We start from the raw sequence: 20836 nt of genomic DNA, 5'->3' as shown, positions 1-20836 counted from the left end.
AATGGAGGATGTGCCTAGTGGATTGCTATCTATTTGAGGCATTGCGCACCAAATTGACTTCATACCTGGAGTTGTCATTCCCAACCAACCAGCTTACTGAAATAATCTTGAGGAGACAAAGGAGCTTCAGAGGCCAGTGGAGAAGTTGATGAGCAAGGGCTATGTTAGGGTGAGCATGAGTCTGTGCACCGTGCTAGTACTGTTGGTTCCAAAGAAAGATAGAACATGGAGGATGTGCATGGATTGCAGAGCCATCAATAATATAACGATAAAGTATCGTCACCCTATCCCCAGGTTAGATGACATGCTAGATGAATTACTTGGTGCCTACATTTTTAGCAAAATTGATCTTAAAAGTGGTTACTGTTTACGAAATAATTCTTTCGATTTAAAACTACCGCAAGTACGGTTCGTAACAAGTAATAAAGTGGATTTTAAAAAGTCCGAATATCATCCCTCAGAGAATGAGTAGTTCAATTCTATATAATCTAGCCTTAACCAAATCTAATTGAGTGAAAATATGGTCTAAATGCAAAAAGCCCCAATTTCAATTAAGAAACCCTAATTTCAACTAAAAAACCCTAATTTCTATTGAAACCCCTAATTTCTCTATTAGAAACCCTAATTTCAAAATTTCTCTAATTAAACAACTCAAAAACTCAAGTAAATGAAATTATGCAAATTCAAAAGCTAATTTATGGAAATTAATCAAATTAAAGTTACTAGGATCACGAATCCCCAATTGAAGTTATAAAAACCCTAATTTAATAAAATTAATGATCCGATGAAAATTTGCCAATTCAATGTTCCTAATTCTATCCAATATACTCTCTCGATATATATTAGACCTATTCTTGCACACCACCAGCCTATATCTCTATGGATGATGCAAACATATAAGAATATATATAGTTTTGTGAACAATTTAAGAATTGCATAAAGCATAGGGGTATATCTCTATCCCTTATCGGACCCTATGTTAATTTACACCTTATCGAACCTATTCCACTTCTCTCAAATGTAAGAAATAAGTCATCAACACTCACACAATCATTGGCCACTAATTGCGGAAGAAAATTAATGCATGTAAACCAATCAAATTATCCAAACGAGTCTTTATATTAAATTCATGAAATTTGGAATTAAAATTACAAACAACGGTTCATCGATCACCTAGTAATTGAAAACCTAGCCTAGAAGATTCATACTTACAGAAAAAACGAAATTAATAAATAGAAAGAATAGCACCCGTATGAAAATTCCTTGAATTCTTGAATAAAACCTTGAAAATCCGTTTGAATCCTTGTGAAATTGACTTCTAGTTCGTGTTTCTTACCTCCAAAAGTTATATTTTTCTTCTTTCTGGATGTTCTACCCTATTTCTGATGAATTTTGGCTTTTATATCATGTGCTCACGGAGCCCCGAAAGAGTTTCAATTAAAAATGGAAGTTCAGATTTTTCTTCGAACGTTAAAGCCATGCGGCCGCATGGTTCAAATTTTCAGCTCAACAAAATCCCTGCCTCTTCATGTGCGGCCGCATGGTACAGTTACATGCGGCCGCAAGGTTGTAACTTTACAACCTTGCTATTTTGGTCCCTGAACTCCATTTTCTCTTTTCTTGATCTCTTTTCTTTCTTTCCTTTGTTCCATTATCAAATATTGACTCCTAATTGATGTTTGGGTCAATCAATTCCTTGATCACTTGCTCGGCTCATCTTTTGATTAATTGCAATTTAGTCCTTCATCTTTCACTTTTCTTCAATTCAATCTAATGTTACTTCTTTCTTCCTCTGATCGTCTTGTATCGTCCTCAATCTCGTACTTTGTATATTTTCATTCTAGTTCTACACTTTAGCTCAACTTTCCAATATTTGCACCTTTGGTCCCCGAACTATCGCTTTGTTCCGTTTTGGTCCTTTTTCGGCTCTTTTCTTCTGAATTCCATCTTTTCCATAGAAACACCTACATTGCATGAATTTACCAAGATTAAGTCACAATTCAACTACTTTATCCATGTTTAAGTCATATTTGTGAGCTAAATAAGTGTGGAAAAACACACTTATCAAATCCCCCAAATTTAAACTATTGTTTGTCCTCAAACAATGTAGTGACTTAATGCTAAACAAACATGGCTTAATAGCTTGCCGTGTCTGAGGATTGGACTTAGTAATAATAATAGAAACAATATCAAGAGTGCGAGAATTGAATCAACCTTTACTCATCAAATGCAATACTCAACGTGTGTGTGTGAACTCATGCCAACATATCAAGCTTATGATTAGTTTATTCGCGACCCATAGTGGTCAAATCTATCCTTACGTCACTCGAGAGATACACAATCTCCAAATGTATTCTTTTCACACAATTTCTCCGGGGTGTATTCTAAGGTTAGGAGTTTAAACAATTCTAATTCTTACCCTCTTAGTTTGGATAGATTTTACCATTAAAAGTTCACATATCAACAAGTAGAGACTCTCCTTATTTTGATTGCTTCAACCTTTGGGATTAAAATAAGCTACTTGCCTCGCATTGAGGTTATAGTTCTATCAACCAAATCACGGAATCTTCGTACACCTCCTATTAGCTCTCTGGTGCGGGCTGTGCCGGAGGAGAAACCAACTTTTTCTTTACTTTTTGATGTTCTCTTCAGCGGCATCCTACACAAATAAAGAACAAAGTGTATCAAGTTCTTGAAATAAGAAAACGATAAAGAATATCATTCTTATGCACAAATCCCCCAAACTTTCTTCAAAATGTGTTCAATATTCAACACATGGAAGTTAATGTAACATCAATAATGCATGAATGAGAAAAACTCAAAACTATGGCTCTAACATGCATTTTTTTTAAAATTCGACCCATGATTAAGTGACCAAGTTAAGCCTCGAGCATCACCGAGAAAAATTAAAATTTCGCTGGACAAGGTCCGGGCTATGAAAGTACTCATTGTGGTCTAGCATATATCCAAATTTCACTACAATTGGAGGTCGTTTGGTTAGGGAAATACATGGACGAAGTTAGTGACGTGAGTTGAAATGGCTTAGCAATTTATGTGGTTATGTGCACAAATAGGTGAGGCTAACGTTTTTTAATGAAATTCCATGAGATTTCTTGTCTAGTACGCCTCACATTAACAAGATAAATCATCACACAAATGAAAAGTTCAAAATTTCGAATTATATGTCTCATTGACATTTAATCGAACACGTTGTGTGCATTGGGAATTTCCTTCACTTTGTTTTGATTTACACTTAGGGCTAGTCCACAAATCACAATTCAATCACAATTCAACACTTACCCAATTCGAAAATGGCAATAACATCAAAGAATAGCTTCAAACTTTGCATAGAAAGTAAATTTCTTACCTTTAGAGTCTTGTGAGATGAAATTGGAGAGTATGCTTCAAAATTTCTTGATAACAATGTCAATGATGTGAATAATGATAAGTGTGTTGGAGATTGATTGTATGTGAAGGTAGATTTGAGGGGGGGAAATTGGGGTGTTCGTGTGAGAGTGAGTTTGGGAAAAAAGAAAAAAAATAGTGGGTTGTAATGGCAAGTGATGGGTTAATACCCGTCACTTATACACCATGCGACCGCATGCTGTTGCACCATGCGACCGCATGGTGTAACATTGTTGAGCCATTAATCTTTCGGCATCATGGACCCTTTGTCCATGTAGCAGCATGGACCAAGCCAGATTTTTTTTTTCAAAAAAAAAAACAAACTTACAGTTATAACCCCAAACACACCTTGAAGTTTAAAAATCCCCCGAAGTTGGTTTTCAATTTCAAAATTGACTCGACTCGCTATATTCCAAATTTTTTTTTTTTGAAAAACATCTCGAAAAATAAAACGAATGACTTTGAACCACGAAATTCTTTACTTCACACTCAAACACCCAAAACATTTTCTTTAACCCCGACTCATGCAACTATAAACGTGTAGTGCCTAGACTATCACGCGTGAATGATCGATGACCTAATAAAACATACGAAATGTAAACAAATTCCTAAACAAATACAATAAAACAAATTGAAGGATACAGTGGGTTGCCTCCCACCCAGCGCTAGTTTATAGTCGATAGCTCGACTTTCCTGCATCTTCTTCACGTTAGGTTGTTGAGTTGCACAGTGGACTTCTTCTTAGGAAAATTATAGCCCCAATAATGTTTCAGTCTTTGCCCATTGACGATGAAAGTGCCTTTGGTCTCGTGACTCACTTCAATAGCCCCATATTGCATCACCTTAGTTATGGTATAGGGACCCGACCACCTTGTTCTTAGCTTTCCTGGGAAGAGTTTGAGTCTAAAATTGTACAATAACACTTTCTGGCCAACTTCAAACTCTCGCCTCTGAATGTTTAAATCATGCCATCTCTTGGTGCGCTCCTTGATCAACTTTGAGTTCTCGTAAGTTTCCATTCTCATCTCATCTACTTCATTAAGTTGCAACAGTTGTTTTTCACCAGCAGCCTTGAGATCCATATTCAACTGTTTCATAGCCCAATATGCTCGATGCTCCAACTCCAATGGTAGATGACACGCTTTTCCAAAAACCAGGCGGTATGGAGACATTCCTATTGGTGTCTTAAACGCTGTTCTGTAAGCCCACAGTGCATCGTCCAACTTCTTAGACCAATCTTTTCGGGATGAGTTCACTGTAACTTCCAGTATTCTCTTTAATTGCCTGTTCGAAACTTCAACTTGCCCATTGGTTTGTGGATGATATGGAGTTGCTACTTTATGTTTCACCCCATATTTGTTCAACAGCTGCTCTAATTCACGATTTATGAAGTGTTTGCCCCCATCGCTTATTATTGCTCTCGGTGTACCATATCTTGTAAATATGTACTTCTTCAAGAACTCTATCACCACCTTCACCCACTTAGAGATATAGTCAACGGCCACCAAGATATATTGATTTGAGTACGATGGGGGAAAAGGTCCCATGAAGTCTATTCCCCATACATCAAATATTTCAACCTCCAAGATGTAATTTAGTGGCATCTAATTTCTTCTTGAGCTATTTCCGGTTCGTTGACATTTATCGCATCTCTTCACATACTCGAATGTGTCTTTGAATAAAGTAGGCCAATAGAAACCCGACTGTAGTATCTTTGCAGCCGTCTTTGAAGCTCCAAAATGCCCAGCATATGCAGAAGAGTGACAATGTTCTAGAATCTCAGGTACTTCATCTTCAGGAATACATCTTCTAATTATCTGATCTGTACCTCTTCTGTAGAGAATGGGATCTTCCCAAAAGTAATACTTCAGCTCTGCGAAGAACTTCTTTCTTTGATGGCTAGAATACTTTGGTGGCAGGATGGACTTAGCAAGGTAGTTAACAATATCAGCGTACCATGGGACTATTTCTACTCCAAAAATTTGCTTATCTGGAAAGATTTCATTGATATCAACTGACATCTCAGGTTCATCCCGTTCCAATCTTGATACGCGGTCGGCTACCACATTTTCACTGCCCTTCTTATCCTTGATCTCAATATCGAACTCTTGCAACAACAATATCCAACGGATCAATCTCGGCTTAGCATCCTTCTTTGTCATAAGATACTTCAAAGCAGCATGATCTGTGTAGACGATGACCTTAGAGCTAACAAGATACGATCTGAACTTGTCGAATGCATAAACCACAGCTAACAATTCCTTCTCGGTCGTCGCATAGTTGATTTGGGCGTCATTCAAAGTTCTACTTGCATAGTATATCACATGAAAGATTTTATTCTTTCTTTATCCCAATACCGCACCAACTGCATGATCACTCGCATCACACATTAGCTCAAAGGGCAAATCCCAATCAGGTGACACAATCACAGGCACTGTTGTGAGTTTTTCCTTCAAAGTTTTGAATGCTATCAAACATTCCTCATCAAACTCAAAAGATACCTCTTTCATTAGCAGGTTGCACAGAGGCTTGGTGATTTTGGAAAAGTCCTTTATAAACCTTCTGTAATGTAACACTCCGAAATTTTATGCACGTTTAATTTGCTCATTTAATTTTTAGGCTAGTAATTTAACTTTTCAAAAATTTAGTATGGCCGAGATTATTAATGGTTGCCAAATTTGCATTGGTCGATTTATTAAAAGTTTACCAAGATTAGTTAATTAGGGGTTTAGAATAATTGTTAAATTCTATACCTTTTACATTAATATATTTTCCCTTTGTTTCTATCACTTTGCCGCCATCTTGTAGAGGATTAATGCAATTAACTAATGCATGGACAAGTGGGAATACAAATTAAACCATTTCTCTCATTTTTTTTATACACACATATGCAATATACATATATAAATGCAGCTGGACGGCAGGTTAGAGAAGAATTCAAGTAAGATTTAACTAATGCATGCATGGGGTGTTGATTGTTGAACAAGTAGGAGGTGTCAAGCTATCTTTGTAGTAACATGCATGCATGAGGTGGTTTAAGCAGGTAGGAGGTGTTAAATTATGGCACAACCTGACCTTAGGTGTTGAGTTAAGTTTATGAAATACAGGTATGCAACCACGTGTAGATGTAGGCACCAATTTTGGTTAATTGTCTTCACTTTGCTTCTATATATGTATAACCGAAAGATGAGCAGCCTATATATCTTTGTAAAGTCAGAATTTTTATGGAGAGATAGAGAGAAAATCGGCAGGAAGAAAGGAAGAAAAAAAAAAGAAAAGGAAAGGAAGAAAAAGGAAAACAAAGCCTACACTCTCAAGTTCTTGTTTTCCAACCGAAGTTTCTCCAAGTTTTATTGTAAGATACTTTCTTTTCTTAAGTGGTAGGATTTCATGGTAATATTTATGCCTAAGCTATGCATGAAAAACCATAATATGAATATGTGGACAAGTCCACAAAGTTAGATATCTATGCCTTAGGACAAGTCCGAAGGGCACCGGCAAGCCGGAATGTGCAAGTATGTGTTTGATTGCATTCTTTTGTGTAATATTAACATGTTAAATCCAAGCATGGCATCTTACTGAGTATTCTTTATACTCATAGTATCCTATAATAAATTTTCAGATCCATGGATGTGAAGTTGGTGGAAGTCAGTCGGCATAATCGATGATGGATTAAGGACGAAGGTTATTTTGCATCGAAGTATTGTTTTTTGCATGTTTGTTCGACTGCTCTCCAAATGTTTTTCTTATGGTGTTGTATAAAAACTTGTATAAGACATGATCTAGTATGGTACCGGAAGTAAATTATGTAATTATATCTTCCATGTTATGTTAAGAGACGTTTTTATAAACCTTTTTCTTGAATGATAAAAAAGGGCAGAATCCAGGCAGTTTCTGGGTCATCTTCAAAACATTATTTCTAACTCTATAGACATCCGTTTGAGAATCTAAAAATACTTCTGCGTTTGTCTTTGAGTTTTCTGAATATGGGCGTAAGAATCACTCAATTTGGATGTCCGTGGCCTGAGATATGAATTTTTAAACGTTGAAGAGTCAATCTGGATTTTCTGTGCAACACTACACTGTTTTCAGTAAAACGTCCATACTATATGATCTCGGAAAATTCTCATATTTTAAAATAGGAAACTACTTGAAATTATTTTTCTAATGCCACAAATTTCTTTGAAAACAGAGTTGGGATGAATTTTATAAAAATAGTTGAACTTGCTGCCCTAACTAACTGTGGCAGTACCGAGTCCTTTTTTTGTAAAGTTTAATTCCACGTCGACATGCACTTCTGCTGGCCATTAAATTTCATGAGAGATATTTTACCAAATTGAAAATAGTTTTCTAACATGTAATACTTCTATTTAAGAGTATTTACATGTACCAAAGACAGAAGTTACTATGTTTAGTACGTGACCCCGAAGCCTAAGTTCGGGGCGTCACATGTAAAATCCTGTATGCCCAAGGAAACTTCGAACTCCTTTTACTGATGTAGGTGGTGGTAATTTCTCAATAACCTGAATTTTAGCCTTATCCACCTCTATCCCCTTTGCCGATACTCTATGTCCCAAGACTATTCCCTCTTGAACCATGAAATGACATTTCTCCCAGTTCAATACTAAGTTCGTTTCTCTGCATCTTTGCAAAACCAAATTTAAGTGATCCAAACACTCATCAAATGAGGTCCCAAAGATCGAGAAGTCATCCATAAAGATTTCAATGAATTTCTTTACCATATCTGAGAAAATTGCCATCATGCATCGTTGAAATGTGGCAGGAGCGTTGCAAAGTCCAAATGGCATTCTTAGGTATGGAAAAGTACAATAGGGGCATGTGAAGGTGGTCTTCTCCTGATCATCCGGTGCCACTGGTATCTGATTATAACCCGAATACCCATCCAGAAAATAGTAGTGGGAATGGCCTGCCAATCTCTCCAACATCTGATCTATAAACGGAAGAGGGAAGTGATCTTTCCTTGCAGCGGTATTTAGTTTGTGGTAATCAATGCAAACTCTCCACCCTATTACCGTCCTTGTCGGAATCAACTCATTCTTTTCATTCTGAACCACTGTAATTCCTCCTTTCTTGGGCACAACTTGCACTAGACTAGTCCATTTACTATCTGATATCGAGTAGATTATTCCAACATCCAGAAGTTTGATCACCTCAGCTCTTACTACCTCCTTCATGTTTGGGTTTAGCCTTCTTTGACTTTCAACTGTTGGTTGAAAATTCTCCTCCATGAGAATTTTATGCATACATAAGGAAGGGCCGATCCCTTTGATATCAGCTATGGTCCACCCAATTGCTTGCTTGTTATCTCGAAGCACCCTAAGCAATTTTTCCTCCTCCACTTCACTAACCATGTTTGAAATTATCACTGGAAGTGTATTGGACTCCCCCAAATATGCACATCTTAAGTATGGGGGCAGCTGCTTAAGTTCCAACTTTGGTGGCTTCAAAATAGATGACTGTGATTTCTCTAGCCCTGTCCCAAGCTCCTCAAAGTATCGTTTCCGCGTGTAAGTTGGGTTGGACTCCAAAAATCTTGCACACATTTCTATGTCCACGGAATCAGAATTTGTGGATTTAGAATGTGCAATGCATGCCTCCAATGCATCTGATGGATTTTGCAGTGTAAATGACTCTTCAATCATTTTATCAATCATGTCAACCCTGAAATATCTGTCCGTCTCTATTGGCAGTTTCATGGCCTTGAAGATATTGAATGAAACCTGTTCTTCTCCCAATCTCAGTATCAGCTGCCCATTCTAAATGTCGATCAAAGCTCTGCCGTGGCCAAGAATGGTCTGCCTAGTATTAAAGGAACATCTTTATCTTTTTCCATATCCAGAATCAGAAAGTCTGCTTGGAATATGAACTTCTCCACTTTAAACAATACATCTTCAATTATTCCTCGTGGATGTGTCAATTATCTGTCAGCCAACTGTAAGGTCACTGTGGTAGCTTTAGCTTCTCCCAATCCTAATTTCCTGAAAACAGACAATGGCATTAAATTAATACTTGCACCAAGATCACATAAAGCTTTATCAAAATACAATTTACCAATGGTACAAGGGACAGTGAAACTCCCTGGATCTTTCAATTTTGGCGGGAGCTTTCTTTGAATCCTGGCACTGCACTCCTCTGTTAGCATAACTGTCTCGTGATCTCCTAGCTTCCTTTTGTTTGTTAGGATATCTTTCAGGAATTTTGCATAGCTAGGCATCTAGACTAGTGCTTCAGCGAATGGGATGTTGATATAGAGCTTCTTGAAGACCTCGAGAAACTTCTTGTATTGCTGTTCCATCTTTTGCTTCTTTAGCCTCTGTGGAAACGGTATGGGTGGCTCATAGGGGTTCATAGCTACAGTTTCTTTATCCCTTGAGTTTCCTTTATTTGCTCTCGGTGTTGGCTCTTCTGTTTGTTCTTCTTGCTCCAAAATCTCTTCTACTTCAGGAGACACCTCTTCTCTGTTTGCCACGGGATTATTCACTTGTCTCTCAGGTAGTTCCACTCCACTTCTCGTTGTTATAGCCTTTGCATGCTCTTTCAGATTGACTTCTGTGTTACTTGGCAGGCTGCCTGGTGCTCTACCTGTTAATGCAACTGCCATCTGTCCCATCTGAGTTTCCAAATTCTTAATGGCTGCATTCTGATCCTGAAGAGTGGCTTCTGTCTTTTTCATGAATTGGTTGTTCGCCTCCATATATTGGTTGGCTATTCCATGAATTTGCCAAACATTTCTTCCAATTGAGGCTTCTTCTCTTATTGTTGATATTGCCCCTGTGGCCTATTCTGATTTTGGTTGCTCTAAGAAAAGTTGGGGTGCTTTTTCCAGCTTGGGTTGAAGGTCTATCCATACACGTTATTCTGCTGGCGTTGTCCCCATTGAGCAAAATCTGCTTACTCTTTTCCTTGTGTCAAAATTGGGCATTCTGCTGTCACATGCTCAGCTCCACATTCCTCACAATTTGCCTTCTTTGTCTGCGCTACGTTAGCTGACTGGGTAATGTTTTCCACCTTGTGAAATAAGGAATCAATCTTAGTGGATAATGCTGAATATACATCCACTTCATAAACTCCTGGCGTTTTCTTTGGTACTACTCATTCCATGGTCCACATTGCTGAGGTTGTAGCCATTGTCTCATATAACTTCAATGCTTCATCAATTGTTTTTGTAGACAATGACCCATTAGCTGAAGAGTCGACCATGCTCTTGAAAGCTTGAAATAGCCCTGCATAGAAATATTGGACCTGAAGTCCCTTGCCAATCCCGTGGTGTGGACACTTCCTTAGTAGATTTTTGAATCTGTTCCAAGTCTCATCAAAATTTTCAGATTCACCTTGCCTGAAGATATATATGTCGTGCTTTAGCTTTGCAATCTTGGCCGGTGGGAAGAACTTAGTACAGAACTTCTGAGCTAGGTCATTCCAGGTAGTAATACTGGCTATCGGCTGAGAATCAAGCCATTCAATCACCTTGTCCCGCAGAGTATGTGGAAATAGTCTTAATCTTATGGCGTAGTCAAAGATTCCTTGATATCTGAAGTGCTGGCACATCTCTAAGAAGTGTGAGACGTGCGTGTGCGGATTCTCTTCAATTCTTCCATAAAACTGATGTCCGTTCTGGAACAGTTGTATCACATTTGTCTTCGAATGGAAATTTGGCTGGCTAAACGGTGGATACACAATGCTGGACTGGCTTTGAATGATTTGAGGGGTCATGAACTCTCCAACGAGCATGTTTCCTTCGTCTTCTTCCCCTATTTCATTGGCTTGTACAACAGGATTATGTTGTACGTTCTCCATCTGATTTCTCGCTACTCTGTTTTCTCTCTACCTTCTTCTGAAGCTTCGTTCGATCTCTGGGTCGATTGGGAGTAGATCTCCTTCAACAGATCTTGGCATGCACTTCTTCAATAGAATTCGATTTAAAGACTTAAGTAACTAAAATATGCACTTATGTAATAAAACTAAATAACAATAAAATAAAATGAACTAAAATAAATTAAAAATAAAAAGTTTGAATTAGTGCTAAATTGAATAAAATTAAACGAATACTCAATCCCCGGCAACGGCGCCAAAAACTTGTTTACGAAATAATTCTTTCGATTTAAAACTATTGCAAGTGTACGGTTCGTAACAAGTAATAAAGTAGATTTTAAAAAGTCCGAATATCGTCCCTCAGAGATTGAGTAGTTCAATTCTATATAATCTAGCCTTAACCGAATCTAATTGAGTGAAAATATGGTCTAAATGCAAAAAGCCGTAATTTCAATTAAGAAACCCTAAGGGTGCGTTTGATTACAAGTAGGAAAATTACATGGAAAGAAAATAAATTCCAGGGAATTGAATTACCTAGAAATTGTTTTCATGGAAATTGTAAATTATTGTGTTTGATTGTATAAATTTTTCACGGGGAAAATGTTGAAGTAAAAGTATTTTTTGATGTTCGTTTGACTTTGTTTTACGTGGAAATTGTCAATTTCAGGGATATCCTCTTTTACAATTATCCCTAAAATTTGTTCCCATTGCCAACAATTAAAAAAAATAATAAAAAAAGCAAAAAAATAAAATAAAAAAAGGGGGAAAACCAAAAACCACCTATCCCCTAGGAAAAAAAAGGCGGAAAATCACGCTTTAAGGTGTTGTACCTAGAAATTCATGGAAAATCAATTCCCTGGAAAATTTTGTCAATCAAACAGGCCAAAAGTGGAAATTGGAATTCGAATTCCAAGTTCCATGGAAAATTTCGTGCAATCAAACGGGGCCTAATTTCAACTAAAAAACCCTAATTTCTATTGAAAACCCTAATTTCTCAATTAGAAACCCTAATTTCAAAATTTCTCTAATTAAACGACTCAAACACTCAAGTAAATGAAATGATGCAAATTCAAAAGCTAATTTATGGAAATTAATCAAATTAAAGTCACTAGGATCACGAATCCCCAATTGAAGTTATAAAAACCCTAATTTCATAAAATTAATGATCCGATGAAAATTTGCCAATTCAATGTTCCTAATTCTATCCAATATACTCTCTCGATATATATTAGACCTATTCTTGCACTCCACCAGCCTATATCTCTATGGATGATGCAAACATACAAGAATATATAGAGTTTTGTGAACAATTTAAGAATTGCATAAAGCATAGGGGTATATCTCTATCCCCTTTCGGACCCTATGTTAATTTACACCTTATCGAACCTATTCCACTTTCCTCAAATGTAAGAAATAAGTCATCAACACTCACACAATAATTAGCCACTAATTGCGGAAGAAAATCAATGCATGTAAACCAATCAAATTATCCAAACGAGTCTTTATATTAAATTCATGAAATATGGAATTAAAATAACAAAAAACGGTTCATCGATCACCTAGTAATTGAAAACCTAGCCTAGAAGATTCATAATTACAGAAAAAAACGAAAATAATAAATAGAAAGAATAGCACCCGTATGAAAATTCCTTGAATTCTTGAATAAAACCTTGAAAACCCGTTTGAATCATTGTGAAATCGGCTTCAAGTTCGTGTTTCTTGCCTCCAAAAGTTATATTTTTCTTCTCTCTAGACGTTTTACCCTATTTCTGATGAATTTTGGCTTTTATATCATGTCCTCACGGAGTCCCGAAAGAGTTTCAATTAAAAACGGAAGTTCAGATTTTTTTTCGAACGTTAAAGCCATGCGGCCGCATGGTGTTAAACCATGCGACCGTATGGTTCAAATTTTCAGCTCAACAAAATCCCTGCCTCTTCATGTGCGGCTGCATGGTATAGTTACATGCGGCTGCAAGGTTGTAACTTTACAACCTTGCTATTTTGGTCTCTGAACTCCGTTTTCTCTTTTCTTGATCTCTTTTCTTTCTTTCCTTTGTTCCATTATCAAATATTGACTCCTAATTGATGTTTGGGTCAATCAATTCCTTGATCAATTGCTCGGCTCATCTTTTGATTAATTGCAATTTAGTCCTTTATCTTTCACTTTTCTTCAATTCAATCCAATGTTACTTCTTTCTTCCTCCGATTGTCTTGTATCGTCCTCAATCTCGTACTTGGTATATTTTCATTCTAGTTCTGCACTTTAGCTCAACTTTCCAATATTTGCACCTTTGGTCCCCGAACTATCGCTTTGTTCCTTTTTGGTCCTTTTTCGGCTCTTTTCTTTTGAATTCCATATTTTCTATAGAAACACCTACATTGCATGAATTTAACAAGATTAAGTCACAATTCAACTACTTTGTCTATGTTTAAGTTATGTTTGTGAGCTAAATAAGTGTGTAAAAACACACTTATCAGTTACCATCAAATCTGAATGAGGGAAGGTAATGAGTGAAAAACTGCATTTAAGACCAAATATGGACTATATGAGTGGTTGGTAATGCAATTTGGATCGACTAATGCACCGATTACTTTCATGTATTTAATGAATTGTGTTTTGCGTGCTTTTACAGGAAAATTTATTGTGGTTTATTTTGATGACATTCTAGCGTATAGTGATTTTGACTGGATTTTCTCATCAGCGACTACCGTTTACATACTTAGGAGTGTCAATGTGTAAGGGGGCTAAGAGGAGTATTTTGTTTGACGACCTTATTATGAAAATCAGGAATAGGATTTTCAGATAGGCCCTTAGACTTCTTTTCCCTAGTGGTAGGATCACTTTACTGAGGTCAATTCTCTTCTCCATTCCAATATATCTTTTTTAGATTCTACGACCTCCCAAGGTTGTCCTGAAAAAGCTGGAGAGTATTTTGACGAGATTCCTGTGGGATTCTAAAGATCATGCGTGGAGATTACATTGGCAGAAGTAGAAGGAGCTTTATTGTCCTACTGATGAGGATGGATTGGGCTTTAGAAGACTATAGGATATGGTTAACACATTCTCCATAAAGTTATGGTGGTTATTTAGATCCCAGAAATCTCTTTGGACTCAGTTTTTATTGGGCAAATATTGTAGAGGGACACATCAATCACTTGCAGCTATCCCTAATTCATCCTCACCTATATGGAAGAGATTGAAGAGATTTGGACAATGTGCCGAACCACACATTGCGTGGAAACATAGGTAGGTCAGATTTTCTTTTGGCATGATTGTTCGATGGGAGATATTTCTTTGGCATCTATCCTCCCATATAGGCAACACACATCTAAAAAGGTGCAAGATTTTTTCGAAGAGACTGGATGGAACTTTGGACAATTAATGCAAGCTCTTCCACCAGTTTTGGAAAAACTGGTTGCTGACATGCCATTATGTATCCATGTCCCAAATCATATTTTTTGGAGGGCTACATCAGATGGTAGATTTACCACTAAGTCAGCATGACAGTTGATCCGTTCTAGCCAAACCATTACATGATTCATTTCGTCTCCTTTGGAACCCTACCATACCTACCAAAATCTCATTCTTTTATTGGAAATTATGGCAGGATTTAATTCTAGTAGATACTATTATTTAAAGAAGGGTTGGCACTCAACTGGCTTATTGGTGTTAGTGTTGTTCTGAAATTGAGACAATTATCCATATGTTTACTGGTAGCAGTATATCAAATCAAGTCTGGCAGAACTTTGGGCACTTATTTCAGATTAACATGGTTGCAGGCGAGAGCGTCAGATAAAGATTTCTGCGATGACGTTGTGGACACATTCGCATTATTATCTCTCTACTAATTTTCTAGTTTCTATGGATCAAGAGAAATGATGCAAAGTATAGGAGTATCCGCATGAGATCAAGATAAATATTTGGAAAGTATATCATATGGTCTCATTCCTTTACAATGGAGGATTATTTCGACCACTATATAGGCGTAATTTGGTGGTACATTCATTAGTCGAATCTATCAAGATCAATACTGACGGATGTGTCAAGGATGACTTTACGAGCGGGAGAGGCATTATTAGGGACCACACAGGAAAATGCATAAGGGCATTCTCAACATCATATGGACAGTGTAAGATATTAGAAGAAGTGCTTAGGGCTATTCTTAACAGGATACTACTGGCTAGAGGTCTTGGATTTTTAGACATTTGGCTTGAGGCAAATTCCAGTGCAGCCATTCATTGCATCACCAAAGGTGGAGGACCATGGGCTATTCAAGGCAGACTCAGAATGATTGCAGACATCATATCCTTCGATAGAGACAGAATTACCCATATCTTCAAAGAGGAAAACCAGGTTGTAGACGCTCTTGCCACAGTAGGTTGGGATCACCTGCAATATCAAACGTATGGATCAGCTGACCTACCATGTCATATTTGAGCACTCGCGCAAATTGATAGACATGGACTGCCCAACTTCAGAATATGAATTGTAATTCTATTTTAATTTTTAGTTTTATTTGTTTCTACGTTTTGTCATTAATTGCATCAAATCTTATTGTAAGGGAAGTAATACTTCCTATTTTACTGCTTAATATATTTTCTTTAGCATTTTCAATTAATACAAGGAAAGTAGTCTTCCTTATTTACTGCTTTCATTTTTCCACATGTAACCACGGTATTTGTAACGCCCCAATTTTTCTTTCCTTTACATTAAACACCGGAACGTTACGAAAACTCATTTTTCTTTAATTTAAAAATGCGGAACTATATAAAATTCTTCAATAAACAAATAAGTGTAACGTTTAAATTAAAATTATTGAAAGCGTATCTAACCATAAACATAAACTCCTAAGTAATTCAAATAATGTGTTCTAAATCAAAATAAACAAATTGCTAAATTTAAAATGGCAAACTTATTTCTTTTTCTCTATTCTTTATCCACTTGGCAGTCCGCATCACCAATTCTCCACTGTTCCAATCGACCCGAACTAATCTGTAAAATTAATGTAAGAGTGAGTATTAAAAATACCCAGTAAGATACGTGCAAATTTCCATATACAATTACATAACAAATAAATTATACACTTCATACCGCTCTTCTCTTATGGAGTATATCGGTGACCAAGCGACACACCCATCTTAGGTCCTCTTAAATTTCCGTAAAAATATCATATCTCTTTCTCTAGAACTCGAAGGTCCACTAGTAATCCATGCATATTAATTGTATATAAAAGCATAAGGAAAATTAAAACGCTTTGCACATAAATGTATCTTATCTCGTTGAATCTACAGTATGTTGAAAATCGTTCCTCCCCTTTGAAAGTATGTGATTAAAATACTCGATGTATGAAATTCTATTTCTAATGCTGCTTTCTGTCTTCCTTTTTCTCTCCTTTCTCTCTCTCTCTTTTATCTTTCTCTTTCTCTATTTCACGTGTGAATTTTTGGTGTGGTAAAATGTGGGATTCTAGCCTACTATTTATAGGTGTAGACTAGAGTAGAAGATAGGTCTTATCCTAACCAAAAGATTTTTACTTGATTTGTACTAGGCCTTTTTGTTGTTATCAAAAAGAAAATAGAGAGTTGGTTTGTTATCCAATGCATGCCAACGTGAAGAAACATGATAGCTAAATGAGACATCAACTTTTCAAACTCTAATATGATTACATCAAAGATATCTTCTATCATAAATTCTGAAATCGACAGCTAGCTTTTGACTTTGTTTAATATATTCATTCTTTGTACACATACATGGCTGTTTTGAAAAATCGTCTAAATTCAAATGAGTTTGAGACTATCTACAATACTATATTTGCAAATAGAAAATTTATTTGCCATCACTTATCTATTATAATATAGTTTATCTTCCAAAATAAATGCTCCAAAATAATTAAAATTCTATCTTATTTTAATAAATATTATGTTTAAACAAAAGGTAGCCTAATTAGTCATCACTGCCTAGAATATTTAATTAAAGGGAATTATATTAATTCCTAATTCTATTTAATCTTGTTTCATTATTCCATGACGACTTTTCTCGTAAAATGCCTCAATCCAGTATAATCTACAGTTATTTTTCCCTTATCTAAACATCACGTGGAGTCTATCAACACATAAAGTTAAGTAATTAAATAATACTAAAATAATCAATCCCTAAAATCAAGGAAAACTACCCTTCTTTTTCTTCAAAATCAAAGCAAATAATTATTAAAATAAACCTACTTCTTTTTATTCATAACCATTTCTATACGTACACACCATACAAAATCAAGACAATTCCATGTACACGTGTCAACATCACATCTTCCTTCCAAGTTTTAATTGAATTTGAAAACCAATTTCTTCAAATCGAAATTTCTTGGTGCTGGGTTATCCAAATCGACTATTTCTCGAGCCTAAAATTCATAATTAAATACTGGCTATCCAACGAGTATAATATTAATATACTTATATTTACTCTATCGAAATTTAATTATTTGACTCAAAGTATAAGAATTTAAAATATATTACCTCCTAGTCCCTCAACTTTTGAAATAATATAATATAGATAGTAAATAAATTTTTATCAAAAAAAAATATTTTTTTTTTTTGGGATGTTACAGTATTCCTATGCCAGAAGTGAGGGCAAATTAATAAAATCTCAGAGGTACCGCCCTTCTTTAACCCAAAAAAATAAAAATAAAAAATTCTAATGTATAGCAAAGACCTAAATGAGCATGTAGAGCATTTAAGAAGTGTGCTAGTGGTGTTAAAGAAAGAACAACTTTACGGTAATTTTAAGAAATGTACTTTTTGCATAGAGAGGGTAGTCTTTCTAGGTTTTGTGGTTAATGCTAATGGTGTAGAGATAGATAAGAAGAAGATGAAAGCTATTAAAGATTGGCCTATACCTAAGAGTATAACTGAAGTAAGGAGTTTTCACGGGTTAGCTAGTTCTTATAGTCGGTTTGTAAATGATTTTAGAACAATCACCAATCACTCACTAAGGTAGTAAAAAAGAGAGTAGGTTTTCATTGAGGTGATGAACAGGAGCATGAATTTAATACTATTAAAGATAAATTATGTAAAGCACCTATTTTAGCATTATCTAATTTTGAAAAGATGTTCAAGATTGAGTGTGATATCTCAGGAATAGGGATTGGAGCAACATTGATGCAGATAGAAGGCTGATAGCTTATTTTAGTGAAAAGTTGAGTTGGAGTTGCTCTTAACTATCCTACTTATGACAAAGAGCTATACTCGCTTGTCCGAGCCGAGGAAACATGGCAACATTATTTATGGCACAAGGAGTTCGTGATACACACTGACCATGAGTTGTTGAAGCACTTGCGGGGACAAGGAAATTTGAGCAAAAGGCAAGCCAGATGGATGGAGTTTATTGAAACATTTCCCTACATCATTCAGTACAAGCAAGGTAAAGAAAACGTAGTGACAGATGCTTTATCACGAAGGTATGTCTTTCTAAATTCTCTAAGTGCAAAATTACTTAGCTTTGAACATATTAAGGAGTTGTATGAAAATGACTTAGATTTTTCCGATACTTATAAATCATGTGCAAAAAGGGCTGTTGATAAGTTCTTTTTGCATGAAGGTTAATTGTTTTGGGAAAATAAACTGTGTATTCCTAATTGTTCAATGAGGGAATTGTTCACGAGAGAAGCACATGGCGATGGATTGATAGATCATTTTGGGGTTCAAAAGACCTTAGAAATGTTTAAAAAAACATTCTTATTGGCCTAAGATGAAAAGTGTTGTTGAACGGATATGTAGTCAATGCATAAACTGTAAGCGGGCTAAGTCTAAGGTTTTACCTCAAGGGTTGTACACACCATTACCTATTCCTTGTGAACCATAGGTCGATATATCGATGGATTTTGGGTTGGATTTACCTAGGACTAAGCAAGGACAAGATTCGATTTTTGTAGTGGTAGATAGATTTAGTAAGATGATGCATTTCATACCGTGTCATAAAACTGATGACGCCACTCACATAGCCGAGATAGTGCCCTTACATGGGGGTCCCTAAGAGTATCCTGTCGAATAGGGATGTAAAATTTTTGAGTCATTTTTGGCTAATATTGTGGGGGTAAGTTAGGCACTAAATTTTTGTTTAATAAAACTAATTTGCATATAATTACTATTCGTTCTACTACTTCGTTATCACCCTTTGAGATTGTTTATCGTTTTAATCCACTAATCCCATTGGATTTTATACCTTTATCTATAAATGAACGTAATAGTTTAGATGGTAAAGGAAATGCTGAGTTGGTAAAATTACTCCGTGAAAGGTTAGGATGCGAATCAAGAACAAGAACAAGCTTATTGCATTGCAAGCAAACAAGGGCAGGAAAAGCGTGACATTCGAACTAGGCGATTGGGTTTGGGTGCATCTCATAAAGGAACGCTTTCCAAAGCAAAGGAAAACAAAGTTACAACCACGGGGAGATGGACCATTTCAAGTTATCAAGAAGATCAACGACAATGTATACAAGCTGGATCTTCCAGGTAAGTATAATGTTTCGCATACATTTAATGATCTCTCTCTCTCTCTCTCTCTCTCTCTCTCTCTCTCTCTCTTTGATGTAGATATAGATTCGAGGATAAATCCTTTTGAAGGGGGAGGGGATGATGTAATTTAAGAGCTAAGCCCAACGAAGACAAGTCCAGGATGTGACCCGTTGATTATCGAAGTTGGACCAATGACGCATTCGAGGACAAAGTTGGTAAACCAAGGGTTGGGGTTATTAGTTCATCAACACTTGATGAGACGTTGATCGTGGCAAGAAATGAGGCAAATTCCATATGGGGGTCGAAGGCCGGAAACAATTGGATCAACTCAATAGCGTTGACGAAGATGGGACTAAAGGGTTGAAATGTGAGACTGCACAGTGTAATTCACCATGCGATCGCATGGTGGTTGATAGAGAATCAACGGGCCAAGAATTTTGATTTGTGCGACCGCATAAGTTCCAACCATGCAGTCACGCGGTTATGTGACGGGGCAAAAATTTCCTTTTTCCACGAGTTTCCTTATTTTGCTAAAACTCTATATTTGGTGAGATTTATGTAATTTTTAATTGTTATTTTCCGTTTTTCACTAGATTCTATGGTAGTATAAATATGTTTTCATTCTTTTTATTGTAGAACTTCAACTTCAACTTCGAACTTTACTGGGTTATCTATCAGTCTCGTGTGGGTTCTGTAGCGTCTGTGCTATGCAGATTCACGTCACCTGGGCACCCTTGCAAACCTTCAATGTTCCACCTCCATCAAAGAACACATAACCCTTTGAATCAAGGATAAGCATGAGATGAGATTTTTTTTCAAATCTAGAACATGTCGAAACTAGCCAAGTGTTCTAATTGTCTCATCCATTAGTTTCAATCTGACCTTACCAGTTCCAGTAACTCGACAAGGTATGTTGTTTCCCATAATTATGGCATCTTTGGAAATTGTTTCATATGTAGTAAACAAGTCCTTATTAGGACACATATGAAACGTACATACTAAATTCAAAATCTAATCCTCTTCAGGTTTAGATTCGCCGTCAAAAATAGCCAAAATATCTCCATTACTCACATAGTTCTTTGCAGTTGCT

This window comes from Olea europaea, chromosome 8 (genome assembly GCF_002742605.1).
Source record: "Olea europaea var. sylvestris chromosome 8, O_europaea_v1, whole genome shotgun sequence".
Lineage (NCBI taxonomy): Eukaryota > Viridiplantae > Streptophyta > Magnoliopsida > Lamiales > Oleaceae > Olea > Olea europaea.
This window is presented reverse-complemented; position numbering follows the sequence as displayed.